This window comes from Phoxinus phoxinus (genome assembly GCF_949152265.1).
Source record: "Phoxinus phoxinus genome assembly, chromosome: 16".
Taxonomy (NCBI): Eukaryota; Metazoa; Chordata; class Actinopteri; order Cypriniformes; family Leuciscidae; genus Phoxinus; species Phoxinus phoxinus.
Genome location: NC_136891.1, coordinates 23,990,547 through 23,997,079, shown reverse-complemented (window position 1 = coordinate 23,997,079; position 6,533 = coordinate 23,990,547). Strand labels below are relative to the sequence as shown.

Genomic DNA, 6,533 nt, shown 5'->3' with positions numbered 1-6,533 from the left:
GTGCACGTACAGTACATGTTCAGAGGTCGTGAGTGTGTGTGTGCATTTGCATTTGCGAGATTGTGTTTGCAAGTTTGTAACTATGATGACCTGAACTTAAGCATTTCACTCACTCTGGGTATATATTCATAACAGCATATTAACATACCGGTACTATTATCTCTGCACTGTACAAAGTAAAGCATTTTCTGTATATATATATAGTGCCTAGAATAAGTGAACACGCACCCATGCTAAAGTTGACTAAAAAGAGGAATTGAAAAAATCATCCATGAAATAACTGGCCTTTAAAAAAAAAAATCTGCCTGCCTCTATGGGAATTTAACATAGGGGTGTCCTGACTTATGCACCCTGTATTTTAAAGAAGAACATTTATTTATTTACGAATCACAAAAGATTACTTTTTTACTCCTCTTTTTAGTCAACTTTAGCATGGGTGTGTTCACTCATTCTAGGCACTGTATAAACATTTTTTTTTTTTTAAAGAAATTGTAGCAAAATATTTCTATTTCAAATGGTTTTCACAAAAATATTAAGCAGCATAACTGTTTTCAACACAAAATCTTTTATGTAGCATCAATTCATAATATTATAATGATTTCTGAAGGATCATGTGACACTGAAGACTGATGCTAAAAATTCCGCTATAGAGCAGGAATAAATTACATTTCAAAATATAAAAATTATTTTAAATTGTAATAATATTTCAAAATGTACAGTGTTTACTGTATTTTTGATCAAATAAATGCATTGTTGAGCATAAGAAGCATACACTTCTTTCAAAAACAAACAAACAAAAAAACTTCTTTAAACAAAAACCGTACCAACTCCAAACCTTTGAATGGTAGTGTATTCTGTTTCTAAGACTATTATGCCGGCTGAAACAGCCTTTTCTTTTTCCCTTTGGATGAACAGCAGAAAACTGGTTAGGTAAATTGCTGCTTATCTGCAGTTAATCAACTGTCTAAAGCAAGGCATTTCTATCTCTATCTTTATTCGCCCTTCTGTCCCAAATCACTTGTTCCCTCCCTCTGCATCTTCTTTACACAATCTTCCCTCTTCCAGACAACAGAGGTTTGCTTTGAGTTTTCCATAAATGTGTGTGTATGAGAGAGAGAGAGAGAGAGAGAGAGAGAGAGAGAGAGAGAGAGAGAGAGAGAGAGAGAACAAAAAGGATAAAGGACAAGACGACGTGGTGATTTTACAGTGTTCATTTATCTTTATGGGCTTGGGGCAGGAAATTTCCTTTAATGACATATGTCTAGGCCTGGTCTCTCATTTGCTTCTAAGTGATATCTCAGGGTCACTGTCCTGTGCTCAGACGGTGCACGACAACAGGACACACGTGCTCTTTACCTCACTTAAAACTGTAAGTGTATGTTAATGACAGGCTGTGATACACACAATGATGAATAGCAGTCAGCATGAGTCAGATGGAAGAGTTTTTTTTTTTTGTCCAAAACAGGTAGTCAGGAGCTCAGAGGGGCTGCGTGCCATTTGCACTGCTGCCAGATTCCTTTAGAAAGGCTGAGCAGCATCTTGACTTTGCAGTGGCTGAGTCACTATTCTGCTGTATTCGTATTATAAAAAATGAATGTGGTGGCCAAGAATAGGTCTAAAGTTGGAAAAAGAGAATCCACCCCTAATGAAAAAGAACACATTAGCATTAGGGTAATTATTACGGAAATAATAAAAGAACATACTTAAAGGGATAGTTCACCCAAAAATGAAAATTAGCCCATGATTTACTCACCCTGAAGCCATCTTATATGAAGCCCGTTTCACACAGCGCGTTGATCCCGGGAAATTGCTAGAACACCTTCTGTGTGAACGCAAACACGATCCGGGATTGATGCCGAGATCGATGCCGGGTTGGGGACCTGGTAACATTTCCGTGTTCAGTCCCGGAATGCGCGCTGTGTGAACAAAAGCCATAATCAATGCCGTGTCGTAGTGATGACGCTGAAGCCGAGATCGATCACCAGCTAGTGAAACGGTACGTGATGCGCTAGTTTACCGAATCAAATGAAAAAAATGCACAAGCGTGGTTTCTCGAGATAGAAATCGTAGCTCATAAGCAAACTTAAGACGCTGCTGAGACATTACATGTCATACCGATGTCACGTGTCTTTACGGGTTGTGTGTGAACGCACTCTCTGATTTCCGGAAAATCACTGGCAGTGTGAATGAACCAAAATCGAAAGAACCCGGGTCAAATCCCAGGTCACTTTATCCGTTTATTTTCCGGAATATCTGTGTGAAAGGGGCTTAACATTCTTCTTTCAGACGAATACAGTCAGAGTTATATTAAAAAAATGTCCTGGCTCTTCCAAGCTTGATAATGGGAGTGAATGGCTGGATGACTTTGGAAGTCCATCAAAGAGCATCTATTCATGATTAAAGTGCTCCACACATCTCCGGGGGTTAATAAAGGCCTTCTGAAGTGAAGCGATACGTTCGTGTAAGAAAAAAATCCTTATTTAAAACTTTATTGACTATAATAACTAACTTCCGGCAGACAGCCATATGCATCGATTTACGCCAAAAGAGTAATCTTGAACTTGACTCACAACGTAATGACCAACACGGTTGTCAAATTTTCTTTTAGCCCTGACAGAGTTCAATATTTTACTGGATTGCCTGATGCTGCCACTGTCCTGTTTTTGGAAGCGCTTCTTTCTAAATTCGAGCTACAATATCATTCTGATTGGACTGTCCAAATTATGCCCCTAGTTGATCAATTGCTCCTGACCTTAATGAAGCTTAGACTAAATTGTGGCCACGTAGACCTTGCAACAAGGTTTAATTGTGGCACAGCCACAGTAACCAACATCTTCATCACATTAGTGCCCTGTATGACTTTTTGTATGCCAGTTTACTTGAGAACAACATCCCCTCCACAGCCCCTGCTTCCAGACCTTCCCTGCGGATCGTGCTCGACTGCACAGAGGTTGCCGTCTCTAACACAGAGAGGCTTGATACACAGTGTCATTTGTACAGCCAGTACAAAGGACGAACCACACTTAAGGCTTTAATCTGTGTTGCGCCTAACAGAGTTATTACCTTTGCCAGTGACCTGTACGGTGGTAGTGCCCCAGACAAGGCAATAACAGCTGACTGTGGACTTCTCCAACATTTTTTATATCCTGGTAATATGGTTATGGCAGACAAGGGCTTCACAATTCAGAGACTCACAAGAAAGAGATTCCCTGAACATCCCGTTTTTCCTCGTCAATGGACAGTTTACGGTAGGAGGAAGTGAACAATAACAGATTAATCTCAAAAGTTAGGATACATGTGGAATGTTCAATTCAGCGACTGAAATTGTTTCACATTTTGGACCACATTCCATACCAGTTCAAACTAAATATAAACAAGATACTTAAAGTGTGTGTGTGTCTTACAAATTTACAAACACCCATTCTCCGTGAAATTGGATGAGTTAAAGGGACAGTTCCCCCCCAAATTTAAATAATATGACATTCACCCTTGAACTTGACGCACAACGTAATGATGAACGTGGTTGCCCAGCCCTGTTTGTCTGAACCGCGATAGGCGTCAATTGCCGTCATTACGTTGTGCGCTAAGTTTGTCCGATTGTATTCATCTGATAGAAGAATGTCATATACACCTTGGATGGCGTCAGGGTGAGTAAATCATGGGCTAATTTTCATTTTTGGGTGAACTATCCCTTTAAGTACTAACTGAGTGTGATGTTTTCAGACACTAGCGAGTTATTTACTAAATTAAATATATTATAGTTTAAATGTATATTAAATGCAATTGGCTGAAATTTTGAGTGCTTCTTGACCCACTTAAGTATAAGTAAATCTTTGTATAATTTCATAATTACTTCTATTGTCTTTGAAATATGGTTAAAGTGTGCTGCCGAATATACTGCCAAGCGTTTTTGGTAAACTAAAATGTACATTTCTATTGAAACTTGTAGGCCTATGTATGTCATGTATTTAAATATAGAAAGTTGCAATTTGGTACATTTAAAATATATTAAATGTAATTTGAAATAACACACTACAGTTAAAATGAAAATCAAGTTCTTTACATGTGATTTAGCATGTTGGTCAACACCTCAAATTAATAAAACAAAATGATTAACAATTATTTGAAGTGTGCACATTAAAAGAATATTCAGACTGATTTTATCAGTTTTTTTCAGTATTGAATGAAAAGTATTTCTAAAATCTGTATTTCTCAGAGCTTGTTGCACGCAATTCTGAGATATAGTAGCTTTGGATATAGTAGTTTTGGACACTTGTTTGGACACTAACTAACCAGAATCGCCAAACAGAACTGTAATTGTTTATTGTTTTCAAACCAGTTTCCTGAACGCTCCCCCTGTCTTTCATTGGTCAGACAAACATATAATACCGCCTTCAACTCGTGCTATTGGTTGAGCCAATGTTGCTATGTCGGCTGTTAGGGATGCTCAGACTATACATGTGAAATAAGGCCTCACTCTTATCCAATAACTCTCATTGTGTACAAGTTATTTGCAAAATGGTTCTCAAAATGTACGATGTATTAAAAAAAAAATAGGTGCATACACAATTTCTAACAAAAAAGTTCAGACATGCAGAGCAATGATTTGATGCCAGTTAATCAACTTGCAAATGACTTACCAGACACTTTTGGGGCCAATTGTGAAATAAGGTGGAGAGTTAACTGGTGAAAGAACAAGCTGGAAGAAAGAAAACAAAGTGATCAGAGCGTTTTGTGAATATATAAATAAAGAATAAGACTAAAGAGCAGAGACAGAGAGTGCTATGCTAATATCTAAGCATGCAATAAGGAAAATAGCATGTACTACATTATCTAAATGTCATAAAGAGGTTTGGGTTCAAAGGTCAAAAGGTTTAAGGGTAAGGCTGGAATGTTCTCTTCACAACCCCATTCATTGTTGTATTGTCATTATCATACCTCTCTCTCTTTTCCTTTTAGTCTCTGCCAAACCACAAAAGAGGACTGACCCTGAAATTGACTCAGTGCTGATATAACACTGCGTTTGATGTGTGTGTACTCTGTTTTAACTGGTATGGTATAACACAAGCCCTGAGATCAAAGGCGCTGACGCTCCGTTCCTGTCCTCTCATTACTGCCACCTGGGTCGGGACAGACTGGTCTTCTGTGCCCATAAAGTCAATGCCAGGCATGCCACATTGGACGTCTTGAAGCAGCTGTTTTCCTTTGTATGTATGAAATGACACCACTTTTGATTGATTGGTCATACTGAAAAGTACTCGGATCATTTATTTTCTTGATCTACATCCAGTGTGTCTCTACAATCCTCATATTTGGATGCTTTGGTGTTTCATAGACACGGAGGTAGTGTTACAAAAACACAAGCTATCAGCTATTCGTCGTCTTTACTCTAAAGCATCAGCACGGGTGACCTGGATACTGTATCTCATCCGTACAAACGCCTTTGATCACAACTCATAGTCATAAGAAGACACTATAATGTATAAAACACGCCTGTAATGAGAGATAACAGGCCACTGTCAGTTCTTGGATCAGGCTTTTGAGATCATCCAACAGTCAACGCACCACTCATATCCAATAACTCAGTATGAAAATATAGTGGGTCTCATGCACTAATAATAAAGTTATTTCTGAAACGGTTCTCAAAATGTACAATAAATATAAAAAGAGGTGCACACACAATTAAATTTGGGTAAATACATTTTACTTTAGACTACACTAAAAAAAAATGGGTAACACTTTATTTAGATAGTCCACTTTAGACATACTGGGTCCTATCTTGCACCCAGCGCAATTGACTTTGAACACACACAGACGCATGTATCATTCCTATTTTGCACCCGCGCACAGCGGACTTTTCCCTCCACAGACGCACGTCGGTAAATTAGGGAATGAACTTGCGCTCGCGGGGGCGGTTCAGCGCAAAGAGGAGGCGTGTTCCGGCGCAAAACTTCAATGGTGCTATTTTCCAGTTTTAGAAAGCAATTGCGCCACTGACCAGGAAAAAAACAGTCTAAAGACAGTGGTGCGTTGCGCGTTAGTGATATGGTTTTTTAAGGGCGCGTGCTTGGCCATAATGTAGCGTGTCAACGCGCAACTTTGATTCTCTAATAATTATAAACAGACGCAGCAGTTTTCATTTTTGCAAATCATACATTATTACAAGCAAAAATATTAACACATGAGGGAAATCATTGTTGTGTCCGTGAAGATGTGAAAAAGATCTATCTAGATTTTTTTTTTAAATCTAGGTTAGGCTACACATTTACCCAAATTATACGCCTGTTTAACCGAAGCTAATTTAGGTGGGTTTCTCCCATCATCCCCAATGTCACTTCTCTGTGTTTTACGGCCCTGACGAGAACGCCGGTCTCCTCGGCTGTGAACTGCTCCTGGCGTGCGCTGGCAAATCCGCCGTTATAATAGCGGTCCGCCATGGAACAAGCGCACCTGCTCTTAAACGGAATGTGAGAGGACGCTCTGATTGGTTTATTTCACGTTACGCCCAAACGTAAATTGAAGCTACTTCAGAC

General features: G+C 39.0%; 1 long non-coding RNA gene across 1 annotated transcript; it reads right to left on the bottom strand.

Annotated features, from left to right (window-relative positions):
* Positions 1-1,203: 1,203 nt before the first annotated feature.
* LOC306983677 lies at positions 1,204-4,718 on the bottom strand. The gene is made up of 3 exons (XR_013794417.1): positions 4,641-4,718; positions 1,754-1,916; positions 1,204-1,642 (listed from the first exon to the last, which is right to left on the bottom strand). It is a non-coding gene; the product is annotated as an uncharacterized lncRNA (long non-coding RNA).
* Positions 4,719-6,533: the final 1,815 nt, after the last annotated feature.